The 22,997-nt window shown below is 38.3% G+C and overlaps 1 pseudogene; it reads right to left on the bottom strand.

Annotated features, from left to right (window-relative positions):
- Positions 1-9,135: 9,135 nt before the first annotated feature.
- On the bottom strand, positions 9,136-22,683 carry LOC125095219 (olfactory receptor 5H2-like; annotated as a pseudogene).
- Between the last annotated feature and the right edge of the window lie 314 nt (positions 22,684-22,997).

Genomic DNA, 22,997 nt, shown 5'->3' with positions numbered 1-22,997 from the left:
TCTCTTCCAGTCCCGTCCATGTTGCTACAAAAGTTAGGTATTCATCCTTTCTGATGGAGGCATAATACTCCATAGTGTATATGGACCACATCTTCCTTATCCATTCGTCCATTGAAGGGCATCTTGGTTCTTTCCACAGTTTGGCGACTTTAGCCATTGCTGCTATAAACATTGATAAAAGACCTCAACGTAAGATAGGAACCCATCAGAATCATAGAGGAGAACATAGGCAGTAACCTCTTTGATATCAGCCACAGCAACTTCTTTCAAGATATGTCTCTGGGGCGCCTGGGGGCTCAGCGGGTTGAGCCGCTGCCTTCGGCTCGGGTCATAATCTCAGGGTCCTGGGATCGAGCCCCGCATCGGGCTCTCTGCTCAGTGGGGAGCCTGCTTCTTCCTCTCTCTGCCTGCCTCTCTGCCTACTTGTGATCTCTCTCTGTCAAATGAATAAATAAAATCTTTAAAAAAAAAAAAAGATATGTCTCCAAAGGCAAAGGAAACAAAAGTGAAAATGAACTTTTGGGACTTCATCAAGATCAAAAACTTCTGCACAGCAAAGGAAACAGTCAAGAAAACAAAGAGGCAACCCACAGAATGGGAGAAGATATTTGCAAATGACAGTACAGACAAAAGGTTGATATCCAGGATCTATAAAGAACTTCTCAAACTCAGCACACACAAAATAGATAATCATATCAAAAAATGGGCAGAAGATATGAACAGACACTTCTCCAAAGAAGACATACAAATGGCCATCAGACACATGAAAAAATGTTCATCATCACTAGCCATCAGGGAGATTCAAATTAAAACCACATTGAGATACCACCTTACACCAGTTAGAATGTCCAAAATTAGCAAGACACGAAACAACGTGTTTTGGAGAGGATGTGGAGAAAGGGGAACCCTCTTCCACTGTTGGTGGAATGCAAGTTGGTGTAGCCACTTTGGAGAACAGTGTGGAGACTCCTCAAGAAATTAAAAATAGAGCTTCCCTATGACCCTGCAATTGCACTACTGGGTATTTACCCCAAAGATAGAGATGTAGTGAAAGAAGGGCCATCTGTACTCAATGTTCATAGCAACAATGGCCACGGTCACCAAACTGTGGAAAGAACCAAGATGCCTTTTAACGGACAAAGGGACAAGGAAGATGTGGTACGTATTGGAGATTTTTCTTGCTTCCTGATGTAGGCATGCATTGCTATATATTCCCTTTTAATACCTCTTTTTTTACTTCCCAAAGGTTTTGGATCATCGTGTTTTCATTTTTCATGGTTTCAATGCACTTTTTAATTTCTTTTATTTCCTGGTTGATGCTTCATTCTTTAGTAGGATGTTCTTTATCCTCCACGTATTTGTGGACTTTCCAAATATTTTTCTTGAGATTGACACCAAGTTTCATAGCATTCAATAGGCATTGTATGATCGCAGTCTTTTTGTACTTATTGAGCCTGATATGGGACCTAGTATGTAATCTATTAAGGGGAATACCCTTGTGTACCTAAAAAGAACGTGTATTCTGTTGTTTTAGAATGAACGTTCTGAATATGTCTGGTAAGTCGATCTTGCCCATTGTGTCGTTTAATGTCATTGTTTCCTTGATGAATTTCTACTTAGATGATCTTCCCATTCCTGTAAGTGAGGTATTAAAACCCCTGCTATTATTAGTACCAATGAGTTCCTTATGTTTGTCATTATTGTTTTACACAAATGGGTGCTTCCAAATTTAAGGCATAAATATTTGCCTTTGTTAGATCTTCTTGTTGGATAAATCCCATTATTATGATACAGTCACCTTCTTCATCTCTTTTTACAGTCTGTTTTAAAATCTAGTTTGCCTGGTAAAGTATGGCTATTCTAGCTTTCTTTAGTCATCCTTCTGGGTTCTAAATATTTCTCCATCCCCTCACTGTCAATCTGCAGGTATCTTTAGGTCTAAAATGAGTCTCTTGTAGGCAACATATAGATGGGTCTTTTTAAATCCATTCTGATACCTTATGTCTACTTTTTTTGTTTTATTCAAATTCAAGTAAGTTAACTGGTAATATATTTTTAATTGGGGGGGTTAGAATTTAGTGATTCATCAGTTGCAATAACGCCCAGGGCTTCATTACATCAAATGCCCTTCTTAATGTCCATCACTATTTACCCCATCCCCCTACCAACATCCCCTTTCCCCAGCAAACCAAGTTTGTTATCAGTAGTTAAGAGTAGTTAAGAGTAGTTAAGAAAATGCATTTGTAATACTGTATGCAGTTATTGAAAAAATCCACATATAAGTGGAACTTGCAATTCAAACAAGTGTTTGTTCAAGAGTGAACTGTACAGCAGTTCTACATAATATTGGCTGAGGTCTGCTCTTGGTGGGTAGGTGTGTCCTCAGTTCCCTGGCCCTTCTGACCTCACCTGAAGGAGGACAGAATGGGTTCTGTGGCCAAAGAGAAAACAGGTTGCTCCTGTTGGAAATCTGAAAGGTTTCCATGAGGGAATATATGTACTTTGTTTTCTTCTTTTTGCTTCTGGAACTCCTGTGATTATAATGTTATTATGCTTTATGGAGTCATTGAAGTCTCTAAATTTACTTTGTGATCCAGGACTTCTCTTTTCCTCTTCTGTGAAGTTGCATGGTTTTCCATAATTTACTCTATACAGCTTATTCTTCCTCTGCTTCTTCCATCCTTGTGGTCATTACACTCAATCAGATTCAAAACTCAGGTATTCCATTTTTCATTTTGACCTGATTAGTTTCTAGCTCTTTTATTCAGTGGTGAGGGACCTCTTGAGGTCTTTTTAAGCTTTTCTCAAACATAGCTAGTATCCTTAGTATGATTGTTTTAAATTCTGCATAAGGCTTATTTTATCTGTTTTTATTAGATCCCTGGCTGTGACCTTTCCTTGTTATTTCTTTTGGGATGAATTCTTCCATATTGGCATTTTGTTTAGGTCTCTGTGTTCTTCTGTATGTTGCAAAGCCTGTGACATTTACTATTCCTGAAGTAATGGCTTTATTGAAGAAGAGGTCATATGCTGTCCAGGGCCTGGCACTTCAGGAAGTGTCTCTGGTATCTGCTGTGTATACTCTGTTGCTGTGTGTTTGGCTGCTCTTTCCCACAGCTCAGTTTTCTGCAGTTTCTCCTTGCCTGTAGTGGGAAATGTCTGGACCTTGGCCAGAGTATGGTGAGTTTTACTTGGTTGCTCTGGTTTGCTTGTTAAAAAAGACCTGATGCTATTTCCATTAGGGCTGAAGTTTTGCAGACTCTATGGTCAGTGATATGGTATGTGCAGGGGTTTGTGCTGGTCTTTGGTGGGGAGGGTCCCACTGCTCTGGTTCTCAGGCACACTTGCCCAAGAAAAGCAGTGCTAGCAGAGCTTGGGTGGGGGTGCTGTTTGGTGTAAGTAGTTTAGGCCACCAGTATTGGCACTGTATTACTTATTGAAGTTAGTTTATGCTGAACAGCATGGGAGGGAAATGGCACCAGCCTTTTTCCTTGTCACCAGAGAGGGGAGTTCACACCTGCTTCTATCCAGGAAGCCCTCACACAAAGCATACAGCCTACCCTTATGTGTCTCAGGGATCCCTCAAATCACTGTCTTCATACTGTTTGTGCCTGGGCCATCTGCCTGCCTGGCAGTCCAGTGCACCTTGGTGCTCTTTCTCAGGCAGGCCCACTGAGTTTTAAAACTCCAAACTTTAAAGACCTGGCATGGCATGGAGCCCACTTGTTCTCTGTGACAGGATCTTGTCATGTTTGGACCTACTGCAACATGACCCAGAGAGGCAATCGCATCAAAGCACAGGAGAATGGGTTTTGCACAGCAAAGCACATCAAAGAAACAATGTCCAGGTTAACGACCCTCAGTAAGTACCTCTTCACCTGTGCTGAAGGGTGGTGTTAGGAAATGATGCCCAGGCTTTATTCTCCAGGAAGAGGCCATTTCATCTTACCCAGGGTCACTCCAAGAAAGAGGAATCATCTCTCTGAGTGTCCCAGGGGATTCTCAGTTCATGCCTTTTGTCCCCGGGCTATCTGCCCACCTTCTCCACAGGAGCACTGCAATGCCCCCAGGGCTCCATGCCAACCATACCATAACACAGACCTTTACAAACTCCAGTCTTTGAGCCCCCACTGTTGTAAAAACTTCACAGAAAGCAACCTCTTTCTTTGTTCCAGTCAATGGCTTTGGGAAAGTATTTTCCTTGTGCACCCCCCTGTGTGCTCCTCTTTCCTTATCTCCTTCTCTCTCTCTTCTTTCTTTCTCTTACCTTTCTCTGTGACAAGGGCTCACTTTCCTCCACAGCACCCATGATCTGCTTCTCCCCCAAACTGCAGCTCTGCTCCCCCCACTTGCAGGATAATGCCCTCTTTTCTCCTTCTAGTTGTGTGCAGTTTGTTCCTGTCAATCCTCAGATAGATCTTTTAGGTATTCACAATGATTGCTATTAATTTAGTTGTGTTTCATGGTCCAAAGAAAGCTTAGGGTTCTCCTACTACTCCACCATCTTAGCTGCCCACCACTGGTATCTGCTTTTGTTTTTATTTTTGTGGTTTTTTAAGATTTTATTTATTTATTTGACAGATAGAGATCACAAGTAGGCAGAGAGGCAGGCAGAGGGAGAGAGAGAGAAGAGGAAGCAAGCTCCCTGCTAATCAGGGAGCTCATGCGGGGCTCAATCCCAGGACCCTGGGATCATGACCCGAGCTGAAGGCAGAGGTTAACCCACTGAACCACCCAGGTGCCCCTATTATTTTATTAGCTAAGTGCTAAGTGTGGTGATTCTTGAGCACAGTCTAGTATCATGTCAACAATATCTCAATGGCTATAATATGAAGAAGACAAAATGTATATATGTATTCTTTTTTTTTAATAATCATTTTTTAAATTTATTTTCAGCATAACAATATTCATTGTTTTTGTACCACACCCAGTGCTCCATGCAGTCTGTGCCCTCTCTAATAACCCACCACCTGGTTCCCCCAACCTCCCACCCCCCCCACCTCTTCAAACCCTTCAGATTGTTTTTCAGAGTCCATAGTCTCTCATTGTTCACCTCCCTTTCCAATTTCCCCCAAATGCCTTCTCCTAACTCCCCATGTCCTCCATGCTATTGGTTAATCTCCACAATAAGTGAAACCATATGATAATCGACTCTCTCTGCTTGACTTATTTCACTCAACATAAATCTCTTCCAGTCCCTTCCATATTGCTACAAAAGTTGGGTATTCATCCTTTCTGATGGAGGCATAATACTCCATAGTGTTTATGGACCACATCTTCCTTATCCATTCATCTGTTGAAGGGCATCTTGGTTCTTTCCACAGCTATATGTAGAAGAATGAAACTCGACCATTCTCTTACACCGTACACAAAGATAAACTCAAAATGGATAAAAGACCTCAACATGAGACAGGAATCCACCAGAATCCTAGAGGAGAACATAGGCAGTAATGTCTTTGATAGCAGCCACAGCAACTTCTTTCAAGATATGTCTCTAAAGGCAAAGGAAACAAAAGCCAAAATAAACTTTTGGGACTTCATCAAAATCAAAAGCTTCTGCACAGCAAAGGAAACAGTCAACAAAACAAAGAGGCAACCCACGGAATGGGAGAAGATATTTGCAAATGACAGTACAGACAAAAGGTTGATATCCAGGATCTATAAAGAACTCCTCAAACTCAACACACACAAAATAGATAATCATATCAAAAATGGGCAGGAAGATATGAACAGACACTTCTCCAAAGAAGACCTACAAATGGCTATCAGACACATGAAAAAATGTTCATCATCACTAGCCATCATGGAGATTCAAATTAAAACCACATTGAGATATCACCTTACACCAGTTAGAATGGACAAAATTAGCAAGACAGGAAACAACATGTGTTGGAGGGGATGTGGAGAAAGGGGAACCCTCTTCCACCGTTGGTGGGAATGCAAGTTGGTGCAGCCACTTTGGAGAACAGTGTGGAGATTCCTCAAGAAATTAAAAATAGAACTTCCCTATGACCCTGCAATTGCACTACTGGGTATTACCCCAAAGATAACAGATGTAGTGAAAAGAAGCGCCATCTGTACCCTAATGTTTATAGCAGCAATGGCCACGGTTGCCAAACTGTGTATATACGTATTCTGAAAGAGGAACTATGAATTCTCTAAAATCTCCAAGTAAGAAAATCAGTATGTTCATAAGAAAGGGTGTTTATGTTATAATAGTATTACTTTAAAGGGGTTGTTAATCCACCTTCAGCATAAGGTCCAGACAACTGGATGAACTTAGCATTGTGATGTCATCCTCTACAGGTAAAATTCATTAAGAAATATACACATAATTTCATAGTTTACTTATTAAAAATTTGCAGAATAACTTGTCTAAAATGTGGGTTTTGCAGAGATATACATTTTTGGTCTTTCCCAACATGACACTGAATTGACAGAAATGATGTACATAGATGAAAAATTGTGAAATAGAAAACGAATAGGGACACACCAGTGAACAGAAGATTTTAGTGAATTTCTGAAAGGCATAAATTGGTCAAAAGTTTACAAAAGAGACATAGGGCAGTGGAATCTGTCAATGAGACATGAACAAGAGAAGGCTACACAGGAAGTCTGAGTTTCTGAGACCCCCAAATCCTATTCCACACTCACCCAACCTAATGTAGGACCAGTCAGTGTATACACCACACTCATATACTCATGGATTGATGTAAACTGCTTCATTTAAAGAAAAAAAAAGTTGGGGAAACAGATATTTATGGTTATAAAAGAAATACACACCAGTTGTTTTTATTGCCAATACAGACTTTGGGTCATCATGTTACATGAGCAAGCAAAAATGTAGATAATTTAAGAAAAAATCAGCACAATGGAATGTTACATAGCAATAAGAATTAAACCCACAGACCTATGCAATAACATGGATTCTCTAGTTAAAAGTAATAACAATGTCTGAACTCTGCTGTATTCACCCCCCTTTCCCTGACTTGAGGTATCCTCAGAGAAACAAACATATAGCAGTTGACCTGGTCTAATCTTGTGATCAGAAACTCTAGAAATACATATTAATATTTGTTTTAAATGCTTTCCTGTTTTGTATCTTTAAACAAACACCTAATTGAAGAGCTTCTCCCTGAAGTTGTGCTGTACTCTGTCCCTGGGCTAATTCTCATGATAGGAAGATTAAGAATAATTCACTTTAGGTGTATGATACTCGTGATTGTCCTGAAAGAAGTTCAAGAAGGTGAACTAGCGTGTCGCAGGCACTCCAGGCCAAGTAATCACGCAAGACTCATTACAGTATGAGATGAGTGATTCACTCTCACTTCATATGAAATATTTGTGCTTTCAGTTTTCATTTTCAATTTACATATGTTTTGTAAATAGTTATTTACTAACTCATGGGTTTCAGCCACTGTGCTAAACACCGCAAAAGATTGGAAGAGTACTAGGGCTTCTAAAGTGTAATTTAAGGAAGTGTATAAGCTAAAAGTAAGTATTACACAAGAGCATTTGTGACTTAAAAGAATAAAGGAAATATACAGTGCCTCAACTAATACCTCTTTGAGGTAATCTGGAAATACATCAAGGAAGCTATAACATTTAAGATAGATCTTGAAGAAAGGAACCATGTCAATTATAAGTGAAGGTGGGTGCAATTGAGAAAGGATTCTTTGTAGAAAGACCTGTATCAACAAAACAGTGTATCTAAGAAGAAAGAGTCCAGAAGGATTTCACTTAACTCATTTCAGCATAACACAGACTCCATTAGGCGTGTTTAGGAGACTTGAGAGTGAAAACAAGGTTTTGGGAGGATGAATCTCACGTAATGCCAGGGAGAACAAATGTATATGTCCACAAACATACACAGATATTAAAGTTGTGCATAAAATGACTTTAGGACTGAAGTCATTAACACTAGGGCATTTATAACTGCAAAAATTGTTTAAAACTAGTCAACACAAGAGTGTCAAAGTGACTCAGTCAGTTGGGTTTCTGACTCTTGATCTCACCTGAGGTTTTGATCTCAGGGTCGTTAGATCAGCCCCTGTGTTGGGTCCCACACTAGCTGTGGAGCCTACTTTAAGATGACAACAACAGCAACAACAACAGTGGCATCTGGGTGGCTCAGTTGATTAAGCTCATTTGGTTCTGCCATCGGCTCAGATCATAATCCCAGAGTCGTGGGTTATAGCCCCTGCATTGGACTCCCTGCAGGGTGGAGAGTCCACTTCTCCCTCTGCTCATCTCCCCGACTCCTGTGTGTTCTCTCTTCCTCAAATAAATAATAAAATCTTTAAAATTTATTTGTAACAACAACAACATACTAATCAACCCATAGCAAATATATAATCTACCAGGGATATATACAATATATATAATATGTATATAAGTATCTTTGTATATCATTCATTTTGTACATATACATATATGAATAAAATATGCATATGCATATATAGAGTTCTAGGTACATATGCCATATATAATAGTCTAGTAGATATGACAATCCATTAAAAAGTTGCTGAAGTGGGATATTATTTAGTCAATGTTTTGGAAGTAAGAATATCAATAGGATGTAGAAGAAGTAACAAGATTACAGCAAATGGCAGAAATGAGCAGTCTTAGTGTGAAGACCTCAATTATAACAGTAGAATGGTGTGGGTAATCAGTGGTGAGAGAGGAAGGGCAGAGGTGAACCTGAAATCTGATCACTCATTATACTTTTGGGTCTCTGTTCACTCAAATACAACCCTGACTCCAATGTGGAATGAATGCAATGTGAGTCTTTGGGGTACATAGCTGTATGGTTGTCCGATATATCATATTCAAATTCTTTTTTAAAGTAATTACACTATTTCAATGCTTAATGCATTTATGAAGCCACATTGAAACATGCAAGCATATGAAATATTTTGTTTCCTTTTAAATTATTTTTATGTCATGAATTCTTGATTAAAATTCCCTCTATTTTTGACTTCATATACATATATTTGTTTTGTAATCTCACCTTAAGTCATTTAAACATTAGGACAATTACAACTGCAAAAAATGAACACTAATCAACACCTAGCAAGAATGAAATCTGTACAGTTTGTCATTCTAGTGAAACAAGAACAAATAATAATGTGAATTCTAAGAATTTCTCTTCAATATTTTCCTCAATGAATCTATGACTTTCTTATTTCTCAAACTGTAGATAACTGGATTTAACAAGGGAATTATGATAGTGTAAAATAGAGAGTCCATCATATCTTGGTCTTCCGATTGTGTAGATACGGGGCACACATACATGAAGACAAGAGCACCGTAGTATAAGGAGACAGATAAGAGATGGGCTCCACGGGTAGAGAAGGCTTTCTTTATACCTTGTAGAGACTTCTTTTTTAAGATTGTAGAGAGAACTAGTGTGTAGCAGAGAACTATCAGAATGGTGAACATCTGTATTGACCCAGCAAAAACAAATACTATCAGATAATTGATAGAAGGGTCAGTGCAAGAAATCTTAAGCAATGATATAATGTCACAGTAAAAGTGATGTACTATTATGGAATTGCAGAACGTTAATTCTGAATAAGAAAGAACTATGAATTATGGCATGAAGAAGGCCACCTAAGAGTGACAAAACTAACAAGCAGATGCACAGTGTCTTGGACATAATCACTGGATAATGTAATGGTTTGCAAACGGCCAAATAGCAATCATATGCCATTGTTGCCAGCAGAAAGCATTCCACTGTTATACTCACTGCAAAGGAAAAAAAATTGTATCATGCATTCTGAAAGAGATATCATTTGGTCTTGGCAAAAATGTTGACCAGCATCTTGGGGACACTGTGGATGATATCCAAGCATCCACAAATGCCAAACTCCCAAGAAATAAGTACATGGGGATGTGAAGCTGGGAGTCATTCCATATGAGAGCAATTAGGCTAAGGTTCCCCACAATGGTGAGAAGATAGATAACCAAGAGCATTAGGAACAAGGGGATTTGCCACTGCAGTTCATATGTGAGTCCTGTGAGAATCAAATCTGTCAGCAATGTTGCATTTCCAAGGCCTTTTCCATGTTCCTTTTCCATATCCTCACTGACTGTTGCCTGAAATGAAATTTAGTAAATTGGAAAAAAGTCACTCAATTTATAACATGAAAATATGGAAAGGAGAGTTGAAATAAAACTATGCACATCAAAATACCATCTCAATTTTCTGTATTGCCTCTATATTGATTGGAGTCTACTTTGAGGGCTTTGAAATGAGTGCAATTATTTCAAATTTTAAAATGTGCAGCAATGAACAGAATTGGAAAAATGAAATACATTGTAGTACATCCTAAATTTATAGGACAGGATCTGCATAATTTGGAAATTTTATGTTTGGGATGTGGGTATAGGGTAAAGGGAAAAGGATCTTGAAGGGCCTCAGTAATAAAATGAGTTAATGGCATGTGGAGGATCATGAACATTTTTCATCAGGGAATAAGCATGCACTGAAACTAAGAGAAAAGAGTAGTACTGGTAGATTCTTTCTAAAATGAATATATGGAGGTGTAGAAATAGACTGCAGAGAATTTGAAATTAGGGTCAGGAATACTAGTAAAAAAGCTACTACTATTCAATGTTCTCAAACCAGAACCTATAGAAAAATGTCAAATCTATATTTTGCATAAAATGTCCTCCAGATCACACATTCTGGGGAAAGTTTTATGCAAAATATAGATTTGAGGTTTTACTGTAGACATTGATTTAGTGAGTCAATTATTAAGGCTAATAATCTGTATTCTCTTTGAACTCTAAGTGAACCAAACACATGTGACATGGCTAATCTGTGTGTGAAATGACATTGAGATTGGTGAAAAGATGAAGAGACAGAAGGAAAGTGTTCAGAAGATAGATGCAGTGCCTCTCTGACACATTACAGGGTTAGTCAGTGAAGAATGGAATCATCACCTGGCAACTGGGTAGATTCTCATCAAAATTTGATTGAGAACTCAGATGTAGGGGCCATTTTGTGGACATTAGTGCATGTGTACTTTGTAGTTTGAGTCTACTGCAAATCATGAATTGAATATCATTGGGTAGACTGAAGGCATAGTTATGTATGACCTATCTATTGGAGAATACATAAAGTGAAGAGAATGGTAAATAACTAAACTGACAACGTATATTAAAGTGGAGTGAAGTTATATATCTCCTGTGGATAGCCAAACTGATCCTCCTTTCTACCACATAATTTTGATTCCAGCAAACTCTAACACCCATTGTAGTACCCAAAAGTGCTACGATTGACTTTCCTATCTCCCTGACATCTAGGGTGAGGGGACATGATGTAGGTTTGGCAACTCTACATCACTCACACTAGAGTTGAAATTTGGAATGAGGGAGGAAAAGGGACAAGGACAAAAGATAATCTGAATTGCAAAGGCAGCCAAGGCACAATATGAAGGTTCCAGCAAATGCACCCTGCATCCACACCAGTGACTCTGTCCATGAGAACAGTGACATTCTCACATAGCAGTGGTGACAACAGCCCCATGGAGTCAATGTTGGAATATAATTTTTGCTATTGGCAGATGACCATGCTTGTTTCTGTTCCTGCCCATTTTTTCTCATCAGAGTCCTTTAATTTCCCAGCATTTCCATGTTAGATTCCATTCCAAAAATAATTTCTTGTTGAAACTAATAGTTCTGACTGGCAGCAAATAAGACAGGGAGAGACCAGGAAAGGATACTGAGCAGAATGATCAAGATAAGTGTCAGGAACACAAAGAGAGGAAGATAGTCAAGAACTTCAAAGAAAATTATGGTACCAATCACTAAAATAAATGCTTTGGTAGGATAAGGAGTGAACAGGTGTGATTAAGCACGGAAACTAAGAGATGGCTTTCGTGAGAGCAATTTCTGTCCTGTGATGCAGTGGAGGCCAGAGCATAATGAGCAGTTAGTGGGAAACAATTGCACAACAGCGAGAAGGGAAGCAAGACTGAATATTCCAAGAGTGTGGACAACAGTTGTTATATGTCTACTGCGGGTGGACAAATAGAACACTTTTCCTTGATATTGCTTTATTAAAAATTTTCAAAAGAGAGAAATGGAGAGAAAGCCATAAAAAGAAGAAAGAAGACAGTATAAGAAGTTTGGGTGGGTGAAAATCACAAGATGCAAGAACAGAAATAGGCAGAGAATAATAGACGCATGGCTAGATGAGTGTGGGAAAGACAAGCAGAAAAGAAGGATTAAGAATCTATCAGGGGTGACTGTGTGGCTCAGTGGGTTAAGAGGCAGACTTTCGATTTCAGTTCAGGTCATGATCTCAGAGTCCTGGGATTAAGCCACACATTGGACTATGCACTCAGTGGGGCATCTGCTTGAGGATTCTCTCTCTCTCTCTCTCCCACTCTGCCCTTCTACTTGCTTTCTCTCTCTCTCTCTCTCTTTCTCTCTCTTTCTAAAATAAATAAATCTTTAAAAGAAAAAAACGAATGTATCAGAGAAAGACTATGGACAACAAAAAAGTAAAGGCTCAGGATTTAGGGATAAATGTTTATTTTAACCCTGGGTGTTGTTTAAAGTTGTCAACAATAGGAATTTTTCTTTCCTTTTTTTATTCATATTTCCAAATTTATTTTTCTATAGAATATGTGTATGTAACAGATTTTCTGGTTAAATTTTACGTCACAAACTTTGCTCATAAATATATTAACACTACCTGAAAGGTTTTCATATTTAAAAGTTGCTTTACATTTGCTATAACAGTGATTAGGACTGACTTTTTCTAGAAATCCTTATGGTTTTACTTGAGAACACCTTTTCTTTACCAGTGCTTTTGCAGAATAAAACTGAGGCAGAATGGAGTGGAATACAGGTGATATAAATAAGAAAGCTACTAATTTCACATGATGAAGGTATTTTTATTTGATAAAAACTCCTTTCTAAGCAATTCCAAATAACTAAATAATGAAAAAAATCTCAAATTCAGTTTGTGTGGGTACTTATTAAGCTATAAATGCTGGAAAGAGAAGTGAAGGAGCACCTTCTGCCTATTTCCTGCTACATATATATAAATAGTCAATGAAATGGTTGTCAGGAGTAGGAGATAGGATAGGGTTAATACACAATTGACTTACCTTAAACGTCTGAATCAGAAAATGTGATCAGTTAAACGTAATGGAGCTTTTAATCAGAATAAGCAAAAAGATTACTGATGTAGGAATCATTATGGATTGCTATTTAAATGTAGTTTATAAATAAATAAAATCTTTAAAAAAAAAAAAAAAGGGCGCCTGGGTGGCTCAGTGGGTTAAGCCGCTGCCTTCGGCTCAGGTCATGATCTCAGGGTCCTGGGATCGAGTCCCGCATCGGGCTCTCTGCTCAGCAGGGAGCCTGCTTCCTCCTCTCTCTCTACCTGCCTCTCTGCCTGCTTGTGATCTCTCTCTGTTATATAAATAAATAAAATCTTAAAAAAAAAATAAATGTAGTTTAAATTGCTTAACACTCTAGTTCATGAATTATTATAAAGTCCTTAGAGATATGTTAAGACATAATAAAACATTGTTAAAGGGAGTAATTCAGCCTTACAGCTATGTTGCTTACTAGAGGAGAGTCATTAAGATTTAATATGTAAATTATTCAGTATTTGTTTTCCATTACTCACCTGCCTTTTTGGCTCTTGTGAACCCAATGTAAAATTATTATAAATGTAAGAGTATATCAAATTTATATATAAAGAATAATGAATTTTATAGTAATCATTTCTGTCTTACCCATATAAGAAATTGAGAAAATTCTTTTGAGGTGTTTGGTTTTCTAAAGTAGATAAGAAATGCAATAGCACTGAAATGACCATAACATGTGTAGTAACTTCTCGCACACTGATTCACTTTGGAGGCTTCCTTTAACAAGCTCAGGAGAATGTTGTTTATATCAATTTGTTTCAAGCACAAGAGTCAACCAGTTGTACAGCTGTGTCATTTTGCCAGAATAGGAAGGAATGAGGAACTAAATTTCTCCCAATGGCACCTAAGGCTTCCCTTTAGGACAAAATTAAATTGTTCTTCTGTGCATTGTAAACTTGAACGTGTGTGAAAAGTCCAGGTAGCTCATAGGACATTATAGACTCCAAAATCATAAACATCAAGTCATCATAGATATTGTATTATATGCCCCTATTTTCCACTATTAATGACACCTCTGACATATTTATACAAATTTTAATATATACATGTTGATGCTCTGAGTGCTTAGATTAGTATGATCACATTTGAGCCAATCATACATGATTTTAATGAAGCCAAAGTGCTGCATTCCCTTCAGGGGAACCTTAACTACAAGTATCCTTTTCATGCAAAGTGCAGCTCATGTTCCAGAACTACACTGAACTTTGCACATTAATTTCTAACAGGTGAGAAATCTTACTTCACGGAGGTCAAGGGGAGATGAAAGGGGAAACAAAACAAAGGACCATAGTGGGAGATGCCATATATCAATGCTTCTCAAATATTAATGCCTGTGAATTTCCTAGGAATTTTCCTAAAGTGCAGATTCTCTTTTGATAGGTCAGGGAGGATGTCCAAAGTCTTCATTTACAATGTGATGACCTGAACATTTGCCACCTTTAGGGCCTTCCATCCTTGGAGGGCCTAGATGATCTCAGAGCTAGATCATTGGAGAAACACTTAAAGAAACGTGGTAAATGTAGCTGGCATCCAAAGAGAAGCAAGAAGAGCCAGATGGATTGAGAAAGACCAACATGGTTGGGCTCACATGGGGTCTGGAGGCTAGGTCAGGCCCATTGTTCTTGTTCCCACTTTTAAGGACAACTAGTGAGATATTTTGAACATGGTGGTAAGGTGTTCATATTTACCTTTCAACATGAAGAGAGAAGTGACATAATGTTAAATCAGAAAATAATGACATTATATATGTCAAAAGAGTACAATGTACAAATAGCAACATTTTGATTTGGTATCTAAAGAAGAATAAAAGTCCTTAACCTCCACATGGGACTTGATGGCAGCTAGGGGGAAAGAAAAGGGCCTATATTTTGATGGAATCATTAATGTTATTCTGTGTGCTTAGACTTTGTTTGTGAAAGCCAAAGAAAATGGGGGAAATAAACTACATAGATAAAAGAGAAGCCCTGTCAAAACTCAGTAGAGGGGGGCACCTGGGTGGCTCAGTGGGTTAAGCCTCTACCTTCAGCTCAGGTCATGATCCCAGAGTCCTGGGATCGAGCCCCGCATCGGGCTCTCTGCTCAGCAGGGAGCCTGCCTCCACCTCTCTCTCTGCCTACTTGTGATCTCTGTCTGTCAAATAAATAAATAAAATCTTAAAAAAAAAAAAACTCAGTAGAAGGGTGTGTAAGCAATATGTACACCGGAAATTTCAACATAATCCAAGCATGAGTTAAAATTAATTCTTCTCTTCAATTTTGTGTATTTATCTCTCACCTCATATTGTGATCCATCTATGGGTACAAAAGTCTGTATTGTTGCTTCCAATATTAGTAGTCTTCTCAATTTTAGTTATTCTCTTAAAGATATTTATATTTATTTATTTGAGAGAGAGATTGAGAGCACAGAGGAAGCATGAGAGGGAGAAGCAGACACCCCACTGAGCAAGAGCTGGATGCAGGACTCAATCCCAGGACACTGACATCATGACCTGAGCAGAAGGCAGATGCTTAACCAAATGAGCCACTCAGGTGCCCCTCAATTTTAGTTATTTTGAATGGTGGGTCAGTGTATCTCACTATGGTCATTTGCATTTTCCCAATGACGAATTTTATTGAACATATTTTTGTGTCCCCATTTGATACCTGTGTATCTTGTTTACTAAGTGTCTACACCAAATATTTTCCCTTTTTTAAATTGAGTTATATATTTCTTGTTTTTTAGCTTTGAGATTCTTCTTATATTCTGCTTATGAGGCTCTTATCATATACATGACTTGCAAATATTTACTCAACGACCTTGATCTTCTTTCCCTGCCATAAGTTAAAATTTATTCCTTACACAGTAACTACCGTAGACTTATTGGCAGATGATTGTGTACCAGAAGTTGAGAAATATATTCGACAAAATTCAAGGCCCATTTATCTAGGTGAAATTTCTAGCCATCCAGTGGTGGGTCATGGGGAGACATCTCTTTTAAGGTAAAGGATAAGTTGCTGCATCTGGCCCTCTTACAACCAAAAGAAAAGTACAACACCTATTGGGAACCTATGAATTTTGAAGCCAATGTCATCTTCATTTGGGTGTATTATTCCAACCGATTTATCAAGTGTCCAGGAAATCTGTTAATTTTAAGTGTGACTCTGAACAGGAGATGGATTTACCAAGGTGTAAGCAGCTGTACAAGGTGCTCTACTCCTTGGGTCACATGACCCACCAAAACTAATGGTAGCTGAAGGTATAGTGGGAGATAAGGATGCTTTTTGGGGACTTTAGGCAGGTCTCTAGGCAAATCACAGCACAGGCCCCTAAGTTTAGAGCTAAGCCATGCTATCACTACAGACAATTACTCTCCATTTGAAAACCAGAAGGATGGAACTAGAAAGAACTAGAACGGGAAGGATGGATTTGTCATTAACTGAAATGGGTAAGAGGGTGGTTTGAGGAGTAGCTTTGGCAAAGAAAATAAAAGTTCCTATTTATTTAGGTCTTTGTCTTCTCCACCTTCCTAGTCTTCTTGCATATCTATTCTCATTCATTTTACTACTCCAACTTTTCCTTCCTTCTGCCCATGACTTAGGCCTACCACTGAGAACCACTGACATTCATTGAGCATCAGTGAATCCTATGTGTCACTCAAGGCCAAAGAGGTTGTTGTCCTTTGGGAACATCTTTCTATATCACTTTTTATTTCAGAGAGTAATTACTGAAAGGGATTTTTGTTAAAGGTTTATAATTCAAACAACAAGCAGTATTGTTATTTGTGTTGCAGAGTCATGTGATGTGGTCACCATGCATGAGTTTCTCACTAAATGAGCAGTTCGTGGAGAAATTTGTTGATCTTAGAAACCATTACAGAGGGATTCATTTGCTTCAGACCTATGAGTACATTGATCTCAGCAGTACAGTTGGGGGAAAAAGAAAATAAATCTGCCAATTGTTGATCTCTGTTATTGACCTAGATGAGTCAGTACATTGCATCAACTTGGAATAAGATCTCTAGTGGTATCACGGTGAACTCTGTTCTGTTGATAATATATTTGAAAGTTACATACATAGTTACCAAATTTTATATACGAAGCTGAGAACACATGGATGACAGACTATAGACATCCCCAAAAGATGTCATTAGTGGGCCATTTTAAAGGGAAAATTTATATTTTATTTTATTTTTAATGTACAAAGAAATTTTACTTTCTGTTCTTGATAACAAGTAAATGCATCATGATCAGCAACCCCTGAATCTTCTCTTCATATTCTTTTTTTCCCTCCTAATAGAACAGTGCACCTTGTAATAAGGTTATTTCCCTCCTCCCATCCCTCAGTGATATCCAGGAAAAAAGAGGCAATTAAAGTTTGTGCCCCTGAATTACTAAGATCTTTCTAACTTCTCTGAGGTAAAGAGACTTATGTGATGAAACCAATACCTTTTTTAAATTAAAATATAATGTATTATTTGCTTCAGGGTACAGGTCTGTGAATCATCAGTCTTACATGAATCACAGTACTCATCATAGCACATACCTTCCCCAATGTCCAAAACACAGTCACCCCATCCCTCCCCCACCACCTTCTGGAAACACTCAGTTTGTTTCCTGAGATTAAGAGTCTCATGATTTTTCTCCCTCCCCAGTCACATCTTGTCTCATTTTTCCCCCTCTTCCCCCCACGACCCCCCACCCTACCTCTCTCCACATCAGAAAGATCATAAGATAATTTTATTTCTCTGATTAACTTATTTTGCTTAGCATAATACCCTCTAGTTCCATCTAGAACATTGCAAATGGAAAGATTTTGTAGGGTTTTTGTTAATGGCTGCATTTTATTCTATTATATATATATATATATATATATATATAATCACATGTTTATCCATTCATCTGTTGATCGACATCTAGGTTCTTTCCATAGTTTGGCTATTATAGACATTGTTACTATAAACATTCAGGTGTATGTGCCCCTTCGGATCACTACATTTCTGTCTTTAGGGTAAATAGCCAGTAGTGTGATTGCTGGGCCGTGAGGTAGCTCTATTTCCATCTTTATCAGGAACCTTCATACTGTTTTCCAGAGTGGCTGCATCAGCTTGCTTTCCCACCAATAGTGTAGAGAGGTTCTCCTTTCTCTGCATCCTTGCCAACATCTGTCGTTCCCTGACTTGTTAATGTTAGCCATTCTGATTAGTGTAAGGTGGTATCTCACTGTGGTTTTGATTTGTATTTCCCTGATGCTGACTGCTGTTGATCACCTTTTCACGTGTCTGTTGGCCCATTTGGAAGTCTTCTTTGCCGAAATGTCTGTTCATGTTTTCTGCCCATTTCTTGATTGGATTATTTGTTCTTTGGGTATTGAGTTTGATAACTTCTTTATACATTGTGGATACTAGCATTTGATCTGATATGTCATTTGCAAATAATTTCCCCATTCTGTCAGTTGTCCTTAGGTTTTGTTAACTGTTTCCTTTGCTGTACAAAAGCTTTTGATCTTGATGAAATCCCAATAGTTCATTTTTACCTTTTCTTCCCTTGACTTTGGCAATGTTTCTAGGAAGAAGTTGCTGCAGCAGAGGTCGAAGAGGTTGCTGCCTGTGTTCTCAAGGATTTTAATGGATTCCTGTCTCACATTGAGTTGTTCATCCATTTTTGAGTCTATTTTTGTGTGTGGTGTAAGGAAATGGTCCAGTTTCATAGTTCTGCATGTGGCTGTCCAATATCCCAACACCATTTGTTGAAGAGGCTTCCTTTTTTCCATTGGATATTCCTTCTGGCTTTGTCAAAGATTAGTTGACCAGAGAATTGAGGGTCCAATTCTGGGCTCTGCATTCTGTTCCATTGATCTATGTGTCTGTTTTTATGCCAGTAGCATACTGTCTTGATGATTACAGCTTTGTAATAGAGCTTGAAGTATGTAACTGTGATACCATCAACACTGATTTTCTTTTCAACATTCCTCTGGCTATTTGGGGTCTTTTCTGGTTCCATATAAATTTTAGGATTATTTGTTCCATTTCTTTGGGGGGGGGGGAAGGTGGTATTTTGATAGGGATTGCATTATATGTGTAGATTGCTTTAGGTACCATAGTCCTTTTCACAATATTTGTCCTTGCAATCCATGAGAATGGAATGGTTTTCCATTTCTTTGTGTCTTGCTCAATTTCTTTCATGAGTAATTTATAGAACAAGAAAGGTCTCAAGTACACAACCTAACACTACACCTGAAGGAGCTGGAGAAAGAACAGCAGTACACAACCTAACCCTACATTTGAAGGAGCTGGAGAAAGAACAGCAAAGAAAGCCTCAACCCAACAGCAAAGAAAGCCTCAACCTAAACCAGAAGTAATTAAGATCAGAGTAGAAATCAATGAAATAGAAATCAAAAGAACAATAGAACAAATCAATGAAACTAGGAGCTGGTTCTTTGAAGGAATTGAAAGATTGATAACCCCCTGGCCAGACTTATCAAAAAGAAAAGAGAAAGGACCCAAATAAATAAAGTCATGAATGAAAGAGGAAAGAGCACAACCAACACCAAAGAAATATAAACAATTATAAGAGCATATTATGCGCAACTATACACCAGAAAATTTGACAATCTGGAAGAAATGGATGCATACCTAGAGACATAAACTACCAAAACTGAACCAGAAAGAAATAGAAAACCTGAACAGACCCATAACCAGGAAGGAGATGGAAGCAGTCAACCAAAATCTCCCAACAAACAAGAGACCAGGGCCAGACGGTTTCCCAAGGGAATTCTACCAAAGATTTAAAGAAGAATTAATAGCTATTATCCTGAGTCTGTTCCAAACAATAGAAATGGAGGGGAAACTTCCAAACTCATTTTATGAGGCCAGCATTACCTTGATCCCAAAACCAGACAAAGACCCTGCCAAAAAGAGAATTACAGACTAATATCCTTGAGGAACACAGATGTGAAAATTCTCACTAAAACTCTATCCAATAGGATCCAACAGCACATTTAAAGGATTACTCACCACGATCAAGTGGAATTTACTCCTGGACTGCAAGTTTGGTTCAGCATCCACAAATCAGTGTGATATAATACATTAATAAAAGAAAGAACAAGAACCATATGATACTCTCAATAGATGCTGAAAAATATTTGACAAAGTACAGAATTCTTTCTTGATCAAAACTCTTCACAGTGTAGTAATAGAGGGTACATACCACAATTTCAACAAAGCCATCCATGAAAATCCACAGTGAATATCATTCTCAATGGGGAAAAACTGAGAGCTTTCCCCCTAAGGTTAGGAACACAGCAGGGCTGTCCACTATCACCACTGCTACTCCACATAGTACTAGAAGTCCTAGCCTCAGCAATCAGACAACAAAAAGAAATAAAAGGCATCTGAGTTGGCAAAGAAGAAATCAAACTCTCAATCTTTGCAGATGATGTGATACTTCGTGTGGAAAACCCAAAAGACTCCACTCCAAAACTGCTAGAACTCATACAAGAATTCAGGAAAGTGTCAGGAAATAAAATCAATGCACAGAAATCAGTTGCATTTCTATACAGCAACAGCAAGACAGAAGAAAGAGAAATTAAGGAGCTAATACCATTTACAATTGACCCATAACTATAGGATAACTAGAAATAAACCTAACCAAAGCAGCAAAGAATCTGTACTCAAATAGTAAATTTAGATAAATAATAAATTCCTATATTTGAGATAAACATTTCAGTTACCTGAGTTCAGATGGGGATATCCGAAAAAAGTTGATTACAAGCTCTATATGGTCAAAGTTCGGGGCTTTGAAAAATGTTGATCCAGGGACACCTGGTTGGCTCAGTTGGTTAAGTGGCTGCCTTCGGCTCAGGTCATATCCCAGCGACCTGGGATGGAGTCCCACATCAGGCTCCTTGCTCAGCAGGGAGCCTGCTTCGCCCTCTGCCTCTGCCTGCCACTCTGTCCGCCTGTGCTTGCTCACTCTCTCTCTCTGACTAATAAATAAATGGAGTCTTTAAAAAAAAAAGAAAGAAAGAAAAATGTTAATCCAGTCTTCTGCGGTAGTAACAAAAGTATAGGTATCATACTAATGAAAATAGTAGGAATTATGTAGGGGTTGGGAGCACTGGCCCTTTCACACAGTCAAAAATCCACGTGGAGCTTTTGACTCCCCCAAAACATAACCATTAACAGCCTACTGTTGATCAGAAGCCTGACCAACAACATAAAACGGTCAATTGAGACATATTTTGTATGTTACAAGTATCATATGCTGTATTCTTACATAATGTAAGTTAGAGAAAAGAGAATGTTTACTAAGAAAATCATAAGGAATAGAATATACATTTACAGTACTGTTCTATTAAAATTCTGCATATATGTCAGCCTGTATACTTAAACCATGTTATTCAAGGTATTCAATTTTGTATTGCAAATATATAGGAAGAAGTTTATTATTGACAGAGTTTGGAGGAAAACTGGAAAAAAGACTTGTGTAGTTCCAAAAAGTAAAATGAGCCCTAGAAAATGAAATTTGGTTTAGAGTTGATATTAAGAAATTACTAATAATTAAAATAATGTAAAAATGGGAGGGGTTGGTTTGTAAGGTTATCATCTATCTTCCCATATTGTTGAGAAAATTATGGTAATTAAAGCTGCCATTTATTGAGTGCTGAGATCCTCTGCTTTATGCTTTATGCATATTCCTTCAAGGGTTTTTCATGATCAACATCATTTATTTCTTATTCCTGCTTTGAGATCTTATAAGGATATAGATTTATTTGTATGTGGAGCCAGAAGCTTTTGCTTCAAATGCTGGATCTACCACTTACTGTGTTACCTTGTACAAGTTATTTGTACCTCTTGCCTCAGTTCCCTCATTTATAAAATGTATAAATCCCTCATAGGCCTTTTGGGAGGATTAATATGCAAAGCATGTGCAAAACAGTGCCTGACACAGTGAGCCTCAGTAACTGTTAACTGTTTGTGTCATTTTACTTTTATTGGGTAGCATCTGAACAAAGTGTTTTAAAGAAGAATCCCCAATATTAAAGTATTCCTTTCTCACTTTTTTAAAAAAATGTTTTAAAATTAATTTTAGAGAGAGAGAGAGAGAATGAGAGAGATAGCATAAGCTGGGGGGAGGGGCAGAGGAAGAAAGAGAGAGAATCTTAAGCAGATTAAGAGAATCCCCACTGAGCATGGAACCCAGCACAGGGCTCTTTCTCAAGACCCCGAGATCACCACCTGCGCAGAAACCGAGAGTGAGATGCTCAACCAACTGCACCATCAAGGGGCTCTTCCTTTCCTTTCTCACTTTTTGAGAAAAGATCAAATTAGTCCATGAAACTGTCATTGTGAAAAAACTGTCTGAAATTGTGATGATATATCTTTCTTTTCCCGTTTCTCAAAATCAGATCTTCGGCCTTGCCTGTTTCTTTCACCTTTTTTGTCCAGATTTGATGTACTTTGGGGCTGTGATTGGATTTTAATGCTTGCATTTGCCGGAGTTAGTATCCCACCATTGCCACAGGCATTCTCCATCTCCTTACAGGTGAGTCTTGTCATTATACTTACTTTTTATCTTCTTCCTGTTTTCATAGAGACAAAGAGTCATAATTCTTAAACATTCACATATTGTTGCCCTGTCGTGTTGCCTGAAAAGCTCTTACTATGCTCTTACCTAGTTATGTTTTGTTTTCCTCCAAGGTCTGTGTACACTGGGCTCACTGAGTTGTTATGTTGCTGGAACTGAGCTACTCCACCAGAAGCTAGAGCTGCCTGAGAACATGTCTGGTGAATTTGGATGGTTCTTCTGCCTGGCTTGTGTCTCAGCTCGCTTACAGTTCATGGCTTCT

Source organism: Lutra lutra, chromosome 1, assembly GCF_902655055.1.
Source record: "Lutra lutra chromosome 1, mLutLut1.2, whole genome shotgun sequence".
Lineage (NCBI taxonomy): Eukaryota > Metazoa > Chordata > Mammalia > Carnivora > Mustelidae > Lutra > Lutra lutra.
This window is presented reverse-complemented; position numbering and strand designations above follow the sequence as displayed.